The sequence below is a fragment of the Bos indicus genome, chromosome 27 (genome assembly GCF_029378745.1).
Source record: "Bos indicus isolate NIAB-ARS_2022 breed Sahiwal x Tharparkar chromosome 27, NIAB-ARS_B.indTharparkar_mat_pri_1.0, whole genome shotgun sequence".
Taxonomy (NCBI): domain Eukaryota; kingdom Metazoa; phylum Chordata; class Mammalia; order Artiodactyla; family Bovidae; genus Bos; species Bos indicus.
Window position 1 is genome coordinate 43,649,140 of NC_091786.1, and position 21,803 is coordinate 43,670,942.

The following is a 21,803-nucleotide window of genomic DNA, read 5'->3' on the forward strand; positions in this document are numbered from 1 at the left end:
TGGACTGTGTAATCCATGGGGTTGCAAAGAGTTGGGCACAGCTGAGTGACTTTCACTTTCACTTTCATGAGCTAAAGATGGTTTTAACATTTTCAAAAGCTTGTAGATTCAAACAAACAAGTAAAAACAAAAAAGAAGAATATGAAGCAGCAACTGCACATGGCTCATAAAGCCTAAAGCATTTACCATCCATGGCCTTTTATGGAAAACATTTGTCAAGTCCTGTGTTAGATTACCAAGACAAAACTATGACATTATTGTGCTTTATAATTAGAGTGTCATGTGACTAATTTCCTGTAATTATATTTGTTCCTTGCGAAGTGTCCTTTCCGTATGAAAAACATTTTCTGAGAAGACTGTGATTTGCAAACTTCTACCGATTACTTGCATTGAATTCAGTGGAGGCTAAAAAATATATATTTTAGTTAGCATCTTACTACCTCTAAATAAATGCAACCTAACCATTATGTTTGCACAGTCTTCCATTGGTTCCAAATGAACAATTTTATGTTCCTCTCATTCTAGTTGAATGTAACTAACTTGGCTGTGCGTCTTAGCCGAGTATCTTACAATTAAGTATTACTTGGTTTTTGTTCTCAGAAAGTCTATAAGTAAGAGAAGAATTAAGCACGTTTAGTGTAGAAAGTTCTAGACTCATTACAGCCACACGAGTAGTTTTGCCCTAGTTTTACTTTTATAATGATAAAAAACAAGCATGTACATTACTTAACTTGTTTCTCTTTACATTTTATCACCTAAATGATCATTATATTGCCATTAGGAATGGCCTTTTTGACTTATTTAGAATAGTCATTCAAAAGGGGAAACATATTAAGGCTGATTTCTTTAATGATAGGGAATCAGGTCTGACATTTTAGACACATATTAGTTGCAAGAAAAGAGAGTCTCTTAAGGGAAACATCACTAATGTGTTTCCAAAAGGTCAAGGATTTATTACCTTATAACGGATGGATCGGAGCTACTTGATCTGAGCTAATCCGTTTCTTTTTTTTCCTCCGAACTTCTTGATTTAAAAATCATTACAGGAAGATGTAAGTGCGTGGGAACATGGTGAGATGGGGTGGAGAAACGGAGACAGAGACGTTTTGTGTTATTTTTGTCGCTTTGTGGAGCAGAGGTCGACAGATGGGGGCCGGGGCGGAGCGGAGGTAGGCAAGGGGAGGGCTCAGTGTTTGATGGCCCGGCTGTGTCCTCTGGTCCCATGTATCCCTCTTCCCCTGTGCTTTGCTGTCCACTGGGCATATCTGAACATGAGTCTGCTGGTCCCTTCTTAAACGTGCAGAAGAAAGTACAGGTTTGTGGGGAAGGAAGTTAGCTGTAGGGATGCTGCAGAAACGTTACTCTCTGTTGCCTCCACGTTTTATAAAATTATCAGCTGTGGGGCTGATAATCACCTCATGTCTACAGGGGATTTGCAGGAGAAGATTTCTGGATGAAATCACATTGTTTGGATGGCTTAGCTATCTGCTGCTAGAGCCAGGGTTCATTTAGCTGAATTGGAAACATAGCTAAACTAGATTTAGAAAGTAAGAGGGAGATAAAAGCATTCACTGGACGTGTGTGGAGTGATCCTAAAGACTCAGGGACAGGAACTTGTGTAAAGTCTCAACAAAGTATACCCCCAGCATACAAGTCCCTCAGGAACCACTGGCAGCTTTCCTGCCCCGTTCCAGGCTCTGTCCCGGTCCTCCACCATCCTCCTGTCTTCTTACCCTCCCTGATCTTCCTGCCCCCGGGAAGCATTCTTCTTTCTTTGTGGGTCTGATTTCTCAGTACTGTATCCAGCAAGAACACACACTCTTATTCCTCCTCCACAATGCTTCCTAGGTCAGCCCTCCGCATGAAACCCTTAGTCTTGTCTCTGAGTCTGAGTCACCATTTTAGAGAATAAGGTTGTCCGTGTTTGGGTCAGCTGCCCACCTGTGACACAGATGAATTGAAGTCTCTGGGATAAAGTTCCATTACCCCTTGGCCATGCATGCGGGTTCAGGAAACCAGCTTATCTGAAACGGTGGAACACTGAGGTGAGAAAAGCAGCCACTGGCGTGTATGTATTCAGGACATGTATGTGGTTGTCCAATCATTGTGCACATTGAGAAACATTCATTCATTCACTGAGCGCTCTGCGGAACTTCTATTATGTTCTAGAAGTAGAATGACGAATAAGACCTAGTCCTTTCTTTTAAGGAATTTCTAATGCCCTGGTATGGACAAGCAACTCTGTAAACACTTTCATTCTATTGAAATCAGTTCTTCATCTAGGTAAGCACAAAACACCCATAATAGGAGTTTGGGGGGACTTAAATATTTCCTGGAAAAACAAGTAAGAGATAAACTATCTATTAAAGAATAGTAGAAGTTAGCCAGATGGATAAGTTGAGGAAAACCATAGAGGGTGATATAAAATTCAGAGTCTGAGCCCATTAGTTTAAGATCAATCGTCAAAAAGAACAATCTATGAAAAAGCCAATTCACCAAAAAAAGTCAGCTTTCCGAACTTCTGTGTTACCAAAACTTGTTTTAAGAGATGCCATCCTTTCAGTGCAACTGATATGAATACATTATGGTTATGGGTTCCTACTTGTGAGTTTTATAATTTGGCTGAATTGATCATTCGATGACACTAATGTTTAGTGCATTTGTAATTCAGTGTGTTGACCCTGGGTGTATTGGCCTGCTTCCAAGTAAACAGGTCCAGCGCGTGAGGGGACAAATGCTTCCTCCTTTTGGTCAGGGCAGTGCAGCTAGAACATAAAGTGTGAACTGAGGGAAGTGGTGTGGGGAGTGGGGCGGGGGGTGGGGGAGCAGTGCGCGGATTGTCTCTTAGTGTTTATCTGTATCCATTTCATCCAAATGGATTGTAGGCTTCTTGAGATTAAGAACCATATGCTTTCTTAACCTAACTCGGCTTGTTTTTGGTGTGGTATTTTAGGATACACACATGTTCTTCTCATACAACGTTATGGGTTCTTTGGGTGTTAAGTAAGTACGTTTTAACTTGATACCCGTACGCTCATTAACGTTAAGTATAATTAGACTTTTCTAAGTCCTCCTTCACTTGCGGATGCCTCTCTCGCTTTAGAGATATAAACGTAGCATTATTACATACATTTTATTATGTTTTCATGCCTTCTGAAATAGAACTATTCCTGTTAAAACATTAGCTGCTGAAGTTATTAATGTAAAAGCAGATGTGTTTAACATTTGAAGATACAACTTACTGATTACTGAGGCAACTCTGTAAGTAAGAATTAAGCACGGTGGTGCAATTGCCACACCATAATTCCTTCCACAGAAATTTTTCCTAGGGGTTGGCTGATAAAAATGGTTCAAAATTTGCTCTTCAGTTTTCGATAGATTTCTTTCACTCAAGTCATTTCAGTAGAGGGCCAAATATGGTCCAGAATGTGATACTCTTAATTGAATATAACACAACATAATTATGGAAGAAGGAGTTGTGAAGGAATCTAGAGATTAGATCAGAAATGACGTATGAAAAAAAAAAAAAAGAAGAAATGACGTATGTCCCATTTTCCTGGTAAACAATTGACCTTCTGAGATGAGTGTCTATGCCAATACCCCTGTCACTGGTGAGGCTGAATATATAATCGCCTACAGTTTCCACGTGTATATCCTGAGTTGGCTTCTGTGTGTGTTATCTGTACTGTTGCTTAGTTAAGTGAAAAAAAATAAAAGAGAAGTGTTTGTTCTTTTAAAGACTGAACCACGAATAAATACCAAATAAATGAGTTTACTTAAGGGGATGGTGGTAGGTCCACTGGTAACTTGATTTTTTGCCAGAGTTCTCAAAAAATAGAAAAAAGGAATAAGATTATTTTAGGAATACTTATAGTAAATAGTCATAGAAAAATATAAAAAATTGTGAGTACACAGGAAAGAAAATGGTTTACTTATAGTTCATATTTTCCACCCCAAGCCAACTTTATTATAAAACTATACTAATACCAGTAACATAATACCAGATATAGAACAGAGGAATTTAAAAACATTAACAATGTAATACATGCAATGTTTTTACCAGATCTGAATTCCTTCAGAGAGTTGGAATACTGTAGAGTTGACTCATCTCCTATTGCATTCACCAGTCCCTTTATTTAGCTTCTTCTAGTAAGTTTATTATAGCAGTTTATTTCGTTTTTATTTATAGGACAAAACTTGCGTGGGAGCATTTGTGACATGTCTCTAAGAAGATTTGAGTGTAGTAACTTTAAGCTTTCCGAGGGAATGGATCATATCTGCTCTGTTTTGTAGCTCTCCCAAGATATATATAGTGCAACGCTGTGTTCTCGGTGTGCCTTGAGTGAATATTACGGGCTGCCTGAGTGGATCTGAGAAGCAGGTGCTTTTACGGCCTGCAGGCCACCTCTGTAGTACCATTGCCAGTACTCCGGGTGGCCATCTCAAAGGCCGAGATGCAGAACATTTATAGTCTCATAAAGTGGGGATCACCTTGGAATCTGCAAGTGCAACTGTAAACCAGCCCAAACATCGTAGAACAGACAACAGAGAGTCCCTGAGGCCCCATCCCAGCCCAGCGCTGACTCTCTAGGAGGCTTTTCAGCTTTAGGGACCATGGTCCAATTCTACTCTTTCCTGGGTTTTGCCACCTTATAAATTCTGGAGACTGCTGACCGCTTGTCATCTGATGGCTGACAATACCTGTCAGAAAGCTGTCTTACACAGGAGACAAACTCAAGGCCCCAGAATCCTGGCTGACCCAGACACCGCTTCCCGGGAGGGCCTAGGAGAGTATGTGACCCTTTTCTGTCATAGCTTTGAAAAGCCTTCCACCTCTTTCTGAGACAAAGGGGACATGGCTGAGTTGTTCCTAAAGATGACCCACCAACTTTTTCCAAAGACCTTTCACAAGATGACAGTATCGAAGTCAGGAACAGTGCTTCCGGTAAAGTCTAGTGATGCGCTGTCTTGTATGTTGGAATTTCTTACGTGTTGTATTTTCAGTGACTGAATCCTTCTATCAGGACTTCTCTGATGGTGCAGAGGTGAAGCATCCGTCTGCCAGTGCAAGAGATGCAGGTTCGATGTCTGAGTTGAGAACATCCCCTGGAGGAGAAAATGGCAACCCACTCCAGTGTTCTTGCCTGGGATATTCCATGGACAGAGGAGCCTGGAGGGCTGTATAGTCCATGAGTTTGCAAAAGAGTCAGACATGACTTTGCGACTAACAACAACAATAATACTCCTTCTCTACCCCAGTAAAGTGGTTAACTGTTGTTGTTTATATTACATAACATAAAATAAAACCAGGAGAGAACATGAGCATCAGTCTGAAGTCTTCCTCGGTTCCCAGTTTCCTGACTCAACTAGGAAAGAAAGACTTACGGTGCAAATGCCATCAAGAGAACATTTAGATAAATTTTGTAAAGCCTCATTTAGTATCTCAGGTTGACCAACACACCCAATTTGTTGTTGTTTATTTGTTTTGTATGTGTTTTTCTCCAGTTAGTAGCTGATTTTCTTTACACATAAGCTCAATGGGAAAATGTGAAAATAACTGTACTTTGTCTAAGTTAGCAAGTTAGGATGACTTTTATATTTCTTTTATCATGATAGCCACTTTCACCTTTTCCTTTTTCATGTATGCTGCTGCTACTGCTAAGTCGCTTCAGTCGTGTCCGACTCTGTATGACCCCATAGACGGCAGCCCACCAGGCCCCACCGTCCCTGGGATTCTCAAGGCAAGAACACTGGAGTGGGTTGCCATTTCCTCCTCCAATGCATGAAGGTGAAAAGCCAAAGTGAAGTCACTCAGTCGTGCCCGACTCTTAGCAACCCCATGGACTGGGGCCTACCAGGCTCCTCCGTCCATGGGATTTTCCAGGCAAGAGTACAGGTAAAGACTGTTTGGTGGCTAGAAAAGTACAAAAAAAAAAAAAAATACTATTTACATGTTATTTAAACTTTAAGAATTGAAACAGGAATGAAACAAAATGTGTTTTTCAAGCATCTTCCTGCTGTTGACTCTCTCATCTCACAGACGGAAATGGATGGAAAATGAGCTGATCTCGTCCCGCCCCTTCTCTTGTCTCGTTCCTGTGTGAAGCCTCCAGGTTGCGTGCTCCAGGGTCACGGTGGCTTTCAGCTCCTCTCTGACAGCTTCTAGTTACATGATCTTGACCTTTCTGTGACCTCCTGGAACACAGTCTCCACCTATAAAATCAGAAAAACACTTAGTACCTGTTCCTTAGGGTTTTATTGATGATTAAATACATCAAGGCAGGGAAAATTTTTAGAGAGTTTCTAATATATGATAAATACCCACAATGCGAAATACTCACTGTTATTGTGACTATGTGAGCCTCTTTCCACGGAACTTCCCATTGTTTCCTGCTTCCCGTTGAAACTATGGTAAATTCTGCCTGCTCATCACGCATATGCATCTCTGTACTTGGCTCTGTGTTCATCCTCTTCACTTCTTGGCCTTGCTGTCAGCCATGCCCATTTAAGTCTGAACTCTGGCTTTTAAATCTGCCTTACCAGTATTTAATACATATATGACTATGTATTAAACAGTGCATATGTGTTATGTATTACACATGCATTGCAATATTTAATATCAATAGTGTATATACGTCAGCCCCAAAGACACAAGGTTGATCCCTGGGTCAGGAGGATCCCCTGGAGAAGGAAATTGAAACCCACTCCGGTATTCTTGCCTGAAAAATCCCATGCACAGAAGAGCCCGGTGGGCTGCAGTCCACAGGATCACAGAGACGAGGACTTGACTGAGCATCCTTGTTACAGTCCCGCTAATCCTCCACACCCCTCCCCGGTGGTATCCACGGATCTGTGCTCTGCAGTTGTCTGTTTCTGCTTTGCAAACAGCTCATCTATACCAGTGTATAAACAGATCAGTAATGAGACCCTACTGCGCAGCACAGGGAACTCTGCTCAGTGCTGACCTGGCTGGGAAGGAAGTCCAGGAGGGAGGGCTTACGTGTGTATATCTGGCTGGTTCATTTTGCTGTACAGTAGAAAGTAACACACTGTAAAGGAATTATACACCAACAAAAAGTAATTTTAAAAGAAAAAGAGAAGCTGTCTTAGTGATCTTTGCTTAGTGTCTGGCTGCAGCTTTCCGTCTGAACAATGAGCTTGCCAGGGGGACGCAGTTTCTGGGAGGCGCTCCGTTCCTCCCAGACAGTAAGCATGTGGGCCTGCTGGCCCTCTCCCTTCCCTTCTCATTGCCCATCGTGTGCTTGCACACTGAGGCTAAACTTGCAGTCAGCAAGTCTCCTTCTCTAACTCGATGGAACCTGCCAAGGGCCCTTTAAACTCTGGGTATTTCCATACCTAGCATCTTATTCCTTTGTGGAGACAAACACTCCTTTTTGGGTAGCTCTTGTGTTCAGCTGTATTGTCAATCAGTGTTGTTACTGGTGCTGCTAGTTTAAGGAGGCATTGAATAAAACATTCAGATCGTGTTATTTAAAATGTCTGCATTTCCTTCCACACATTTCTCTAGATGTAAGCTGTAATCTACATTGAGTGGACAATTAGAGCTCAGTGAAACAAAGGGAAAGAAAAGTGGAGGGGGCAAAAATAACACGGCAAAAATAACGTGCAGATGGGGCTTGGGGATTGTGTCTTTTGTTTGTTTGTTTTTCCCCCACACATCAGAACTAAGAAATTCTGGGAACTTAAGAAATTTCCGATGAGAAGGGAGGCATTTGAGATCTGGTCAAGAAAGAATGATGCACGTGATGGTCAATGATCAAGGGATGCATTAAAGAGCAGTAGGTGGTGTAGAATTCAGAATTTTGCAGATGGTAAAAAGGAGATTTAATGAGATTTACAGCAGCAAGGAAGATGCTAGTCTGTCTTTCCATCAATTAATATATAGCCTATGGACTATGCATTACATTTTAAAACCACCATTTTCTATTTAAAAGAAACAGTGAAATCTAAATTAAGCAACTTAGTGATGGGGCAAGTTCTCTCGTATGAAGACTGAGAAAAATTTACTTGTTGAGTTGTTTACTTTTTCTATGACATGTGCTTGCCTGCCATGTACATATTTTAATAATGTTAATACAAATCCGGGGCTATTTATTTTGTACTACCATGAAATACAAGGGAGGAAAACAATGTAAAGATTCTAACAGGAGATTTTAAGAATGCTAAAGCTGTGTTTTTGTTGAGAGAAGCTTTTTAAAAAATTTCCTAGCTTTACAAATACTTGCTACTCAACAATACAGCAGAACCTAACTTTTCTCTCATTTTCAACACCTATTTTCTGAAAGTTTATTCATACAAACGAGGACTCATCAATTGTCTCCTGTGTTTACAAGACAGATCTGTCTTTCACAAGAAGGTTAGCACCAAATCATCAATTATCCTGAAGCTGTCTCTCACTGAATGTACTTTCAAAAATCAAGCTTCGTATGTCTTTGCTGCAAATATCAGTGGTCGCTTCAACACCACAAATCAAGAATACCATTGTCCCCTTCTTTCTAAATGTGAAATGGGTAGAAGTCCTTCCTCTATTTTTTTTAATTTATTTTTTTATGGGAGGATAATTGCTTTACAGCTTCCTCTATTTTTAAACTTAGTATTACCTTTGAAATTTACCAGATGAACTTTTCAAGTCCAGTTATTAGAGGACTTTTTTCATTTTGGTTCTCTTTTCTGTGTCATTGCTTAAATTTCCATATCTCTTTATGATTCTAAACACCATTTCTGGGTCTGCTCCCCAGTCTTTAATTTGGATTTTTTAAACATTTTACTTTCTTTGCACTTTGTGTGTAAGTAATTCATGAATACATCCTTGTCAAATAGCAACACCTACCATAGAGGGTAGAAAATAAAATAGGATATTAATTTCCAAATATGACAGAGTGGTTTGCATCAAGCCAACCCTATCTTCAAACACAACTATGAAAAATGACATAAAATAACAGCAGACGGCTCTTCAAAATCTGAACACAAAAAGGGAAGGCAAGATGCCAGAGAAAAGGAAAGCTAAAAGAAGAGAGATCAATATATATATTTATTTTTTTCCCTGAAGCAGACAATAGAGGGACTTTTATTTATTAGGAGAATCGTTAGCTAACCAATGTCTCCAGAATGTTTATCCATTTTATTTTATTTTTAATTTTAATTTTATTTTATTTAACTTTACAATATTGTATTGGTTTTGCCACATATCAAAATGAATCTGCCAGCTTTTGTTCACCAGCTTCCTTGTTGCTACCCAGGCTTCTGTCTAATCCTGCACTGTGGGGGTCGTGAGTCATAGAGGCTGAACAGGATGAAGGGACAGCAAGCCTGCGGTTCTGAGGGAGCTCTGACAGATGCACAGAGCTGGAGAGACCAACACTGACTTCATGGTCTCGGGGAGCTCTCCCCAACTTCCATCGGAGACTCCGGAAGCCTCACACCCTAGGAGCAAGGGCCAAAAGCCCAGACGACACAGCTCATGCTCCGATTGAATCAAGAGGATCTGCCTCAGTTCTAGGAGAAAGTCAGAAGAAACATAGTCTTCCCTGATGGAAGACAGATCCCTTCTGCAATCCTTCCAGATTTTATACACATTGTTCCATCATTCAATAAAGATGTATCAAGCAAATCAGGAACATTTACCCAAATCCAAGAGAAAAAGTAGGTCTATACGCTAGAGATTATTCAGATATTAGCAATCTGAAATATAACTGAAATTAATATGTTGACAAAATAATGCTATGATGTAGAATTTCACCAGAGGATTGGAATCTGTAAAAATAAGCAAAACTCAAATTTTAAAACTGAAATATATAATCTTTAATTAAGAGCTCAGTAGGTAAATTGACCAATTAATCAAAGCTGAAGAGAGGTCTCTTGAACCATTATATATCTCAGAAGAAACATCTGGAATGAAACACTGGTAGGAAACAAAATTGTGAAAATGCAGGAATAGAAAAAAATGAAGATAGGTGATGCATTGAGAAAAGTTCCCACGTTGGCGTAAGTAAAGTCCCAGAGGAGGAGCGAGTCTTCAGTAGAAATAATACAGATGAAAAGCATAAGTTGCTCATAGTGTTTGGATTATAGATCTCTAAATGTGAAAAGCAGAACTATAAACTTTTAGTAGAAAACATAAGAGAGTCTCTGCAAACTGGGTCAGAATAAGTGTTCTTATGCATGCCACCAGAAGCATAATCCATTAAAGACACTGGTAAATTCCACTATATTAAAATTTAAAAGTTTTGCTCTGCAACAACCCTGTTAAGAGAAGGAAAAGACATTGTACGTAAAGGGAGAGAGTATTTGCAGAACTCAGAGCCAACATTTTGGAGGCATGAGATGAGGACTCACTGCAAGATGAAGACGCAAGGGCTCTTGTTCAAAAGGCAAGAAAAATGAGTCATTTGGTATGCCAACATGGAAAACTCGTCCTTATCTTTCATAGTCTCTTTCTCAGTCTTCACAGTATTTTTTTTTTTAAAGACCTTGTTTTTAAAGCAGTTTTAGATTCATAGCAAAATTGTGAGAAAGGTACGGAGTCTTCCTATCTCCTCCCTGCCTCCACAAAGGCAAGGCCTCCCCTGTTACCAGGACACCCCACCTGAGTGCTGCACTGTGATAATCGTGGGCCGACACTGACACGTTGAAATCACCCGAAGTGCATAGGCTGTACCTGGTGATGGACGTTCTCTGAGTTGGGCAAACGTGTAAAGACGTGTAGCCATCACGTCTCATCACACAGAGTGCTTTCTGAGCCCCCAGAGCCTCCGTGTGCTGCCCCGTAATCTCTCCACTGCTTCTCCAACTCCTGGCAGCCACTGAGCATTTACCTGGCTCCAGAGTGTTGTCTGAAAGCTGGGATCACACAGTGTGAACCCTTCTCGGTCTAGTTTTTTTCACTCAGTAATCTGCATCAGAGCTTCTTCCTTATGTCTTCATGGATTGAGAGCTCATTTCCTTCTAGCACTGAGTAGTATTCTGCTGTCCGGATGTACCCCCATCTGTTTATTTACCCATTCACCACTGAAGGACGTTCTGGTTGCTTCCAAGTTTTAGAAATTATGAGTGAAGCTGCCATAGACATCGTGTGCATATTTTTGTGTGGATATAAGGTTTTGACTCCTCTGAGTGGATACCAAGGAGCTTGATTGTTGGATTATGGTAAAAGTGAGTTTAATGAAAAAAAAAAAAAAACCCAAAATAAAAACAAACACAAATAACTGTCAAATGATCTTTCAGAGGGGCTGGACAGTTTGCAGCCCCCAGCAGTGAGTGAGAGTTCCTGTTATTCCACAGCCTCTCCAGCGTTTGATGTCATCGGCACTCTAGACAGGCCGTCCTGAGGTAGACGGTGATGTTTCATTGTCTGAATTTGCGTTGCTTGATGCCACTGATGCAGAGCTTCTTTTCATGCGCTTATCTGTCATCTGTCTTCTTTGGTGAGGTGTCTTTTAAAGACTTTGGACCATCCATTTTTTAATCAGGTTGTTATTAATTTGGGATTTTAAGAGTTCTGCATGTGGGTATATGTGCTTTCCAGGTGGCACTAGCGGTAAAGAGCCCACCTGCCAACGCAGGAGACGTGAGAGACGGAGGTTCGCTCCCTGGGTCGGGAGGAGGGCATGGCCACCCTCTCCAGTGTTCTTGCCTGGAGAATCCCATGGACAGAGGAGTCTGGTGGGCTGTGGTCCATAGAGTCTCAAAGGGTCGCATATATACATGGCCAGTGTGTGTGTGTGTGTGTGTGTGTGTGTGTGTGTATATATATATATCTTTCATTAACTTTTACTTATTTTAGCAATAATTGAAGGACTTATATATAAAGAGTGGGATTATTGGCAATGATGAGCATCAGTCAGGCTTAACATTCATAAAAGGATATTATGTTTATGTATATTATGTTTATGTTTATTATGTTTCTGTATATTTTGAATAACAGTGCTTTCTCAGAAGTCTCTCTTGCAAATATTTTTTTCCCAGTCTGTGGCTTGTCTTTTCATCCTCCTGACTTTCACAGAACAGAATTTTTAAATTTTAATGAAGCCTTGCTTATCAATGCTTTCTTTCATAAATTGTGCCTCTGACATTATAGCTGGAAATCATTTTCATGTATGTGGGTTTGATGGGTGACAGAAATCTTCTTTCCCAGTTTTCTGGCAACTGACACTTTTGACTCTCTTATTTATAGGTGTGCTGCTGCTAAGTCACTTCAGTCATGTCCAACTCTGTGCGACCCTGTAGACAGCAGCCCACCAGGCTCCCCCATCCCTGGGATTCTCCAGGCAAGAACACTGGAGTGGGTTGCCATTTCCTTCTCCAATGCATGAAAGTGAAAAGGGAAAGTGAAGTCGCTCAGTCGTGTCCAACTCTTAGTGACCCCATGGACTTCAGCCCACCAGGCCCTCCGTCCATGGGATTTTCCAGGCAAGAGTACTGGAGTGGGGTGCCACTGCCTTCTCCCAAACTTTCTCCTTCTTGAGGTTAAGAAGAGCTCTTTCTTCCAGCACCTATTGTCCTGTTTCAGCACCTGGACAACATATGTATTGAAAGTTCCTCCAGGAGAATGGCATATTATTAAGTTGATATTCTTTTTAAATTCTGTACTTTCTTTGTTTAGTTTTTGCAGTGCTTGTCTTCACGGCTGCCTGGGCTGCTCTCTGAATGCAGTGCACAGGCTTCTCACTGCAGTGGCCTCTCTCGTTGCAGAGCATGGGCTCTGGGGCGTGTGGGCGTCCCTGACTGCAACATGCAGGCCCAGTAGCTGTGGCCCATAGGCCTGGTTGCTCTGAGGCATGTAGGATCTTCCCCAACCAGGAATCAAACCCGTGTCTCCTGCATTATGGGTGGGCAGATTCTTTACCACTGAGCCTCTAAAGTGAAAGTAAAGTTCCTCAGTCGTGTCCAACTCTTAGCGACCCCATGGACTGCAGCCCACCAGGCCCTCCGTCCATGGGATTTTCCAGGCAGGAGTACTGGAGTGGGGTGCCATTGCCTTCTCCGGCTATGAAGTCTTAAGTAACATTAAAGAGGCTTTTATTCATGGAATTTCAGCTTCAGCATCAGGCTTTCCAATGAATATTCAGAGTTGGTTTCCTTTAGGATGGACTAAATGACAATCCTAAAGGAAATCAACCACCCTTGCTGTTCAAGGCAGTCTCAAGAGTCTTCACCACAATTTGAAAGCATCAGTTCTTCAGCACTCAGCCTTTGTTATGGTCCAACTCTCACATCTGTACATGACGTAAAGTGGGATAAAAATCCTCTGAGCTCCACGTATTCAGCCTTTCCTTGAAGGCTGAATACAATGTCTTGTGCCCTCACTGCAAGGAGATTCAACCAGTCCATCCTAAAGGAGATCAGCCCTGGGTGTTCATTGGAAGGACTGATGCTAAAGCTGAAACTCCAATACTTTGGCCACCTCATGCAAAGAGTTGACTCATTGGAAAAGATTCTGATGCTGGCAGGGATTTGGGGCAGGAGGAGAAGGGGACGACAGAGGATGAGATGGCTGGATGGTGTCACTGACTCTATGGATGTGAGTCTGAGTGAACTCCGGGAGTTGGTGCTGGACAGGGAGGCCTGGCGTGCTGCGATTCATGGGGTCGCAGAGTCGGACACAACTGAGGGACTGAACTAACTAACTTGTGCTGTCAGGGACTGACTTGAGTGGGTACAGGGGAGTCAATTTCCACTTTCCCATGCTCACCACTCCAATCTGTGACCGTGGGCTGACATTCAACAGATGGTGTTCTGGGCTGGGTGCCCGGATCAGGGGCCAGTGGTAGTCACAGGACACACAAGGGCCCTGGGGGCAGAGCGGGGATGGCCCCGTGCTCCCTGCCCAGGACACACTGACCCCATGGCCAGCCCGGCCCTGCCATGCCCAGGCCCCCACCGGGGTACAAGGAAGCTTACAGCCCTCTCCTGCCAACACAGTCCAGTGGCTGCTCTTGGCAGATAGGGGGGCAACCTCAGGGTGGGGTCTAAGAGGGGTGTTGGGAAGGGCCTGCGTAACCAAAGAGAGAGGCATGGGCAGCCGGGAAGCCATCCTGGGGGGACATGAAGCACCCCAGCCCCAGACATGCACGTCATGGTCCCCCTGGAGTTCACTTGCAAAACATCGATTCTGAGATAGAATCTGTGTTATTAAGGATTTCAAGACAGGACATTAAACTCTAAAAACAGGACCCTTCTGAGCATGAGGCCCCATGGGACTGCACAGGTCAAATGCTCTTGAGGCTAGACCTGCAAACAAAAGCCTTGTTTCTAGAGTCTATATCTCTATCTGTCTATTTATCTGTATCTTTCTATTTCTATCTGTCTACCTACCTACCTACTTATCATCAGCAAAATAGAGTTGAAATGAAAGTTTGGTGAGTCTTGGTAATTATATCTGAACATTTGTCACAAGTTAGCAGAGCTTGTCTTTGGGGCTGGTTTTCGCCTCCCAGCAGTGGACTTATTTTGTTCTCACCTTTAGAGACAGAATATATTGGATTGTGTGTAAGTCCCACCTTACTCGTCCCCTTGTCACGTCATCCACTGTTCCCCATCCAGCCTTCCACTGAGGTGAGGTCTCAAACCTACAGAATTCATGACAAATGTAAGTAAAGATAGCATCTTCTATATTAAGATACATATTTTATAGTAAATATAAAAAGAAACACATGAAAAGATGCTCAACATCATTTGCCATTAGGGAAATTTTAATTAAGATGATGTTGTGATCTCACTAAATATCTATCAGAATGGAAAGACAAAGCAAAGCTGCCAGTACCAGCTGCCGATGAAGATTTGGAGCAGTTGGGATTCTCGTAAATTGCTGGTAGGAATTCAACACTGTGTAGTTTCTTTAGAAACAATACGCAGTTTCTTATAAAGTTAAGCATACCTTTGCTGCAGTATTGCTCCTGGGTAATTAAAGACATGATGGAAACTTGTAGTCACACAAAAGCCTGTACATGAGTTTTTCTTAAAGTTCTATTTATAATCTCAAAACTTGGGAAAGCCCAGAGTCCTTCAAGAGGTAAGTAGATAAACAAACTGTGGACCCCTCATACCATGGAATACTTCTCACAGATACAAAGGAACAGTTATTGATACACGTAGGTGACTTTGAAGAATCTTGAAAGTAGTAACTGGAATTAAAAATTCAGTCTCAAAAGGGTACACAGTTTTTTTGTTGTTGTTCCTTTAATATTACATTCTTTAATGAGAAAACTGGTGACAAAGACCAGATCAGTAAAGATAAAGATCAGTGGTTTTCAGAAATAAAAAGGGTATGACTCAGAGAGTTTCACAAGGGAGGGTTTTAGGTGATGAAAGTGTTTTAATATGTGGATTACAGTGGTGGTTGCAAACATTTACATTGTTGGTCTAATTAATGAAATTTTATACAAATGGAATTCAACTTTACTGTATGTTAATTAAATCTAAAAGATATCAATGGATTAAAAACAAGATATAAATGGAAAAGTAAGACATGTTCAGTAACTCTTTTTAGGATAACTGGCTAGCTATTTGAGGAAAAGAGTCAGTTTAATCCCTAAAAATGTCAATTTAAGTCCTACTTTGCACCATGAATACATTTCATATGAAATTAAATTGCAACTCAAAGAAAAAAACCTTTTGGTAAAATATAGTTTCCCGTTGCCTAAAATATGGAGGCAACCATAAAAAAGTACCTTCCTGTAGGACTACAGTAAAATAATACTTTAGCCTTGTCAAATATAGCTCAAGCAAAATTGATATTAATGTCAAAATTGTCAACCATGTCCTAATAATTAATACTCATTGAGAAACAGATTATAAAATAACTTTTTTAGAAAAAGTAAGGCTTTAATTAATATGTATACATGATTGAAGTGGAGATACATGTATTTCATAAACAGGAAGTTCTACTGTTAAAAAATGTATACAGAAGTGCTACATCTCTTAATAGGACCAAAACAAAAATATTTATAGTTATGTGTTACCATTTTCTACTCATTTCACTAGTAATGTAAAAGGAAAAATATACAATGCTAACAGGAGTTCAATGAGACTGGTATTTTCATCCCTTCATAGAGTGTAATAATGGCTATAATAATTTTGAAAGCCATTTAACAATGCAGGTGAAAACCTAAGTGGTTCATAATCTTTGCAACAATACTTCCATCTTTGAGTTTCTGATTTAAAACAATTGTTCAGAAAGTTTTAACAGAGACGATATAAATGCCTGAAGATTTTTTATACTGGACTTATTTTAAAAAGTGAAAAAAATTGAAAGAGCCTAAATTTCTAACAGAATATTGCATGCATGCATGCATGCTAAATCACTTCAGTCAAGTCCTGCTCTTTGCAGCCCCATAGACTATAGCCCACCAGGTTCCTCTGTCCATGGAATCCTGGACAAGAATACTGGAGGGGGTTGCCATTCTCTTCTCCAAAAGATCTTCCCAAAATGGGAATTTAACCCACATCTCTTATGTCTCCTGCACTGGCAGGCGTGTTCTTTACCCACTAGGGACACCTGGGTTCCATGGAGCCCTAGCCCCAAAACTTTGTGATGAAAGGGTCAAATAAGTTAAGAAATTCCTGCATAGTATATTTGTAAAGTCACGATAAAATTCCTATACTAAGTATTATAAGATACCTGTCCTGCAGGAAAGAATTATAAATATGTTTTAACTCAGATTTTTTCAAACTGATCTGCTTTTAACTCTCATGTTTCCCATGTATAGTATCTGCTAATATCTTTATAAAGAATTTTAGTAAAATATGTGTTAGTATAATTGCATTAAGATTTTAATGGTTTCCTCTGTTTCAACACGGATTTGAATGTATTGCTTTGTAATAAAAAAAAAAAATACACAAGAAGAAATGAGTAAGTTCAAATTACTACCCTCAGAAAGTTTATAATCTATTGGAGAGAAAAGGCCATTTGTAATTAATAAAAGTTACATTGTGAAAGGGTTATGTTAGCTTTATGAATGAACTTCTAAGTGAGCAAAGTGATGGGAAAATTAATTCTGCCTAGAGAGGAAAAGTTAGAAGAAGGCTTTAAGTAAAGAATTTCCCCCAGCTGGTTGAGATACGACCTATCCATAAGAAATCATTAGTTTTCTAACAGTTTCAGTTTTAGCCAGGATAGCTACTAATTTCCTGTGAAAATGGTGATATAAACAGTTTCTACTGCCTTATCTGAGATTAAACCCTCTTAATTTTATTTTTATTTTTTGCACTGTAAAATTACGATGTTTATCCTCTTATTCATTCTTTTTCCAAATCTTTGATTTTACAACACGAGAAAGGAAATCCTGACTCGTTTCCATAGATGTCATTCTCCCAACTTTACTTCTGCCGATATTTTTTTTTCTCTAAGCCAAAGTCTCAGGTGTGCCTGCCAATGCGATCTACGCTAAGAACACGGATAACTTTCCCACCTGAAAGTACGGAGAAGGCCCACATCACTCAGTTATCTAATGTCTCTCAGCGTTCCATAAACCCTCTTTATGCTAATGCTAATGCTAAGTCGCTTCAGTCGTGTCCGACTCTGTGTGACTCCATAGACGGCAGCCCACCAGGCTCCCCCGTCCCTGGGATTCTCCAGGCAAGAACACTGGAGTGGGTTGCCATTTCCTTCTCCAATGCATGAAAGAGAAAAGTGAAAGTGAAGTCACTCAGTCGTGTCCGACTCTTAGCGACCCCATGGACTGCGGCCCACCAGGCTCCTCTGTCCATGGATTTTCCAGGCAGGAGTACTGGAGTGGGGTGCCACTGCCTTCTCCCAAACCCTCTTTAGATAAGTGGAAATGTGAACTATAGAGGCGTACTGAAATAAACTTGGGTTTTGGTTTTAGGTAGTGGCGGTGGTGGTTTAGTTGCCAAGTCGTATCTGACTCTTTTGACCCCATGGACTGCACCCTGACAGGCTCCTCTGTCCACAGGATTTCCCAGGCAAGAATACTGGAGTGGGTTGCCATTTTCCTCTGCAGGGGATCTTTCTGACCCAGGGATCAAGCCCGTGTCTCCTCCTGAAGAGGTGGGCTCTTCACCTCTGAGCCACCAGGGAAGCCTAGTGTTGAGCAGAGCTCTGTCAAGAGCCTAGTGTTTTTTCTTGGTCAAGTTAAGCACTCAGTTGCAATTTGATCATAATGGTGACAACCTAGCAAAGTTGATAAAGGATTAGAGAGTATAGTTAAGTCTTTACAAGGTGTCCAGTTCAGTGAGGTGTCGCTGAATGAAAGCTATGAGCTATACGATGGTCATCAAGAACTGTATTAATACTCTTTAACTGGCAAGTGACCTAAAACTATGTCAAGTACCTGAGGAGGAAGAAAAAAAGGGAATTTATCAACACTTAAAATGGGAAGGTTCTGAGTGACTGAGTGAAGGGAGAAGTTAAGCCGGGCTTGAACTTTCTCCCTCTTTCTGTATCTTATTTCCTCATGACTCTACTGAACTTCAGTGTTTATCAGTCTTGGTGCAACAACTCATTTCAAAACTTGGCAGCATGAGCCAATAAATACTTAATATTGCACGTATTTTCTGTAATTTGGAATTCGGAAGCAGCTTAGCTGGATGATTCTGGCTCAGGGTTTCTCGTAGGCTTCAACCAAGATGTGGGCCATGACATTGGTCATCTCTTGATGGCCACTGGGACCGGAGAATGCACTGATAAGATGGGTCACACACGTGCTGATGAGTTGGGGCTGGATCTTGACAGGAGGCCTCCGTTCTTTTCCATGGGCGTGTGCCTGCTAAGGCGCTTCAGTCATGTCCTTCTCTCTGTGGCCCAGTGGGTCATAGCCCACCAGGCTCCTCTGCCCATGGGATTCCCCAGAAGAGCAGGTTGCCACGCTCTTCTCCTGGGGATCTTCCAGACCCAGGATTGAACCCTTGTCTCTGACGTCTCCTGAACTGACAGGCAGGTTCTTTACCACTAGCACCACCGGGGAAGCCCAGACCTTTCCAAAAGGTGACTTGAGTGTCCCAACGAGACAGCTGGGTTCTCTCCAAATAGATGGCTAGAGGGTGCAAGGCAGAAGCTTTATAATCTTACCTCTAGATGACACAGCGTTCTTTCTGCTTCATTTCCTTTGTGGAATGTGTTAGCCATTCGCTGTGAGAGGGGACTGCACAGCAGCGTGGACTCCGAGAGGCAGGGGCACTGGGAACCGTCTGGGACCTGGCCGCACAGATTGATTCATTTTCTCAGTCTACCAAGAATTTCTTCTCTCAGAGGAGGTGATGGCGTTGATAGCCATCTCTGGCATCACAGCTTGCAAACTGGAATAAAGAAAAGAGCTCTCAGCATCTGAACATTCAGGATTGCAGGAGGTCTCTGATTGGCCCAGTGTTGGGTCACGTGTCCTCTCGTGGAAGAAGTTGCCACAAGCCTGTAGTCCTGGGGTCACCTCCTCACCCTGAGATCAGGGCAGGGTCTGTGGTCAGTAGCTTCACTTGACTCATATAACTCTGGGGAGAGGAGAGGAATAAGATCTGTCTTTCTAGGATTGCTGGATAAAAAAATAATTACATTTTCTTTATCATTATCATCCTACCCTTGTCTATATGGGATAAAGTTCTCTATGGGAAGAATCTTCCTTTGTTAATTGGATCTGGATGTTGCCACTGATGTTTTTAGAGACTGGCACTTCAGGGTATTCCCTAGGTGTCAAAAGTAGGATATTGGGTGTGTTTTCCTTGTGTTTCTCATAAAATATAATTTTAAAAGGCTTGCACTACTAATGACTGGGTCATTTTACTTCTTCACTGAAATCTTTTAAATTCTACTCTTTAAAATCTCTTAGGCTGTGCATCCAAAGCATTTATGCATTAATTACTGTTTTGCAAGGACTACACATTTCATTAGTCTCTTAATTTTTTGGAAAGCGATTTTGTTTATCAGCTCAGAAGCTTAAACAATAAACAATAAAGAGCTGTATAAAAACAAAATGTTCACATCTTTCCCAAATAGTAGCACAGAACGACTTTGTGGTGTGTGTTTGTGTGTGTGTGTGTGTGTGTGTTCAGTGCTTATCAATATTACCCAAATTGATATTCTATTAATACAGTCTAGGAAACACAGTTCTATTAAGTTTCTTTGTAGAGTTACTAGAGTAGTAGAAAGGATAGGGAACAGACATACTATATTTCAGTTTTTAGAGGGCATTTGAAAACATTATTTTTTATTAATTTAAGATGAAAACAATTTCTAGATGAGTCATCTTTAAACATTTTTCTTGTATAATCTAGGAAAAATTTTTGAAAAAATAATCCTCTCACAAATTTTACCCTGATGTCAAATGCTTTTCATCATAACTTAAAAATTATTTTTTAAAACGTTGAATCAGAGATTTGCAGAGTTGACTTCACTATAAATATTTTCCATGGCATATTCTACATTGGTCTCATACATGCACTATTTCTAATTATTCATTTAGTAAATCAGTATTTGTAGTGTGATAGTGTACACAAACGCAACACCCAGAAGGAAACTTAGGACTTGGTCCAACATTTAACTATTCATTTTCCTCCTGCTGTTTCCTTCCCCTGGATCGCCTACCCTGGATTCTGTGTTCATTGTTTCCTCCTGCTGTTTCCTTCCCCTGGATCGCCTACCCTGCATTCTGTGTTCATTGCTCTCTGACTTGCTGTTTTATTTAGTTTATTGTATTTGTATGTGTTCTGAAGATATATATCTTATATATTTGTTATATATATGTGTAATTTTTAAATGTTTTTGTTTTATAAAAAGGCTTAAGACTATATATAGTCTTTTGGAATTTAATATTTCATTTAATGTTATTTTGGTAAAATTCATCCATATTTTTGAATGTCTCTTTATTATTTAAAAAGAAATATTTTATCAAGGTTTATAACATATATAAAATACATATACCCCCAAAATTTGCAGATCATAGGTACAACTGGATGAATTGAAATAAACACACCTGCATAATTTAAAAAAAAAAAAGCAAAATGCTCACATTCTGCCATAATATTCTCCAGCTCTATAAGACGAATATGCTCAAGGGGCATCTCTGAGTGATTATGTTACGCAAGACAGTCCTACAAAGTCAATGTAATACTCTATTTAAAATATACTTAACCAGACCAATAATAATTATCTAGCCCAATTAACAATATAGAAAGCAATTTCTGCTTTGCATTCCCTAAAGAAAATAAAGACCCCACTGCACTTAATTCCCTGTGATAAATCACAAAATGAAATAATAAATGCGGCAATTTCATTAAAATTGAGCATATTTATTAGAGATGAATCACAAGGGTCTTGTAATCAGAGGAAAAAAACTTGTCTGAAAAAGAATTTTAGGTATTTTTTGAGCATTTTAAAAGTACATTTTAGAATTTCACAGAACATCCTTTGTAAATAGTAATTGTAAAGTGGTAGGTCATGGTATTGTTATTTTAAATTAGCTTAAATTACATCCCAAATTACAAGAATGGAAAGCTCTCTCAGTGGAGAGGAGAACGTGCTTATCTCTATTATATTTCTTAGTTAGTCTGGATAGATATGCTTAAAGGGTGGCAGCTTTATGGGTATATTGTAGAGAAGTATAAGGTAGGTGGACATCCACTGAGTCCCTTCATTTTACCTCAATATGAAGCTCTCCTGGCTCGTCCTAAAGGGCTTGTTCCACACTGCTATGGTGCTGTTTATGTGCCCTTGTCCCATTAGGGGCTGTGAAATTAACAGTTGCTTCCCGAATTTGTGACTGTTAACCATTAAGTTCTGTGACCACAGCAAAACCCTTAACACATATATTTAGGGAAATTCTCTCTAGATAATT

At 40.5% G+C, this 21,803-nt stretch overlaps 1 protein-coding gene and 1 long non-coding RNA gene across 2 annotated transcripts in view; one reads left to right on the top strand and one right to left on the bottom strand.

The window, feature by feature from the left end:
• Nucleotides 1–21,803, top strand: part of ZNF385D (zinc finger protein 385D) — a 981,977-nt gene that overhangs the window by 184,599 nt on the left and 775,575 nt on the right. The gene's annotated exons all lie outside the window — the stretch shown is intronic.
• The window catches only part of LOC109553374 (uncharacterized), a 44,216-nt gene continuing 25,670 nt past the window's right edge, over nt 3,258–21,803 (bottom strand). Inside the window, exons 2-3 of the long non-coding RNA XR_002180017.2 lie at nt 19,049–19,275; nt 3,258–6,213 (exon numbers count right to left, since the gene is read on the bottom strand). This is a non-coding gene — a long non-coding RNA (uncharacterized lncRNA). The remainder of the gene's footprint in view (nt 6,214–19,048; nt 19,276–21,803) is intronic.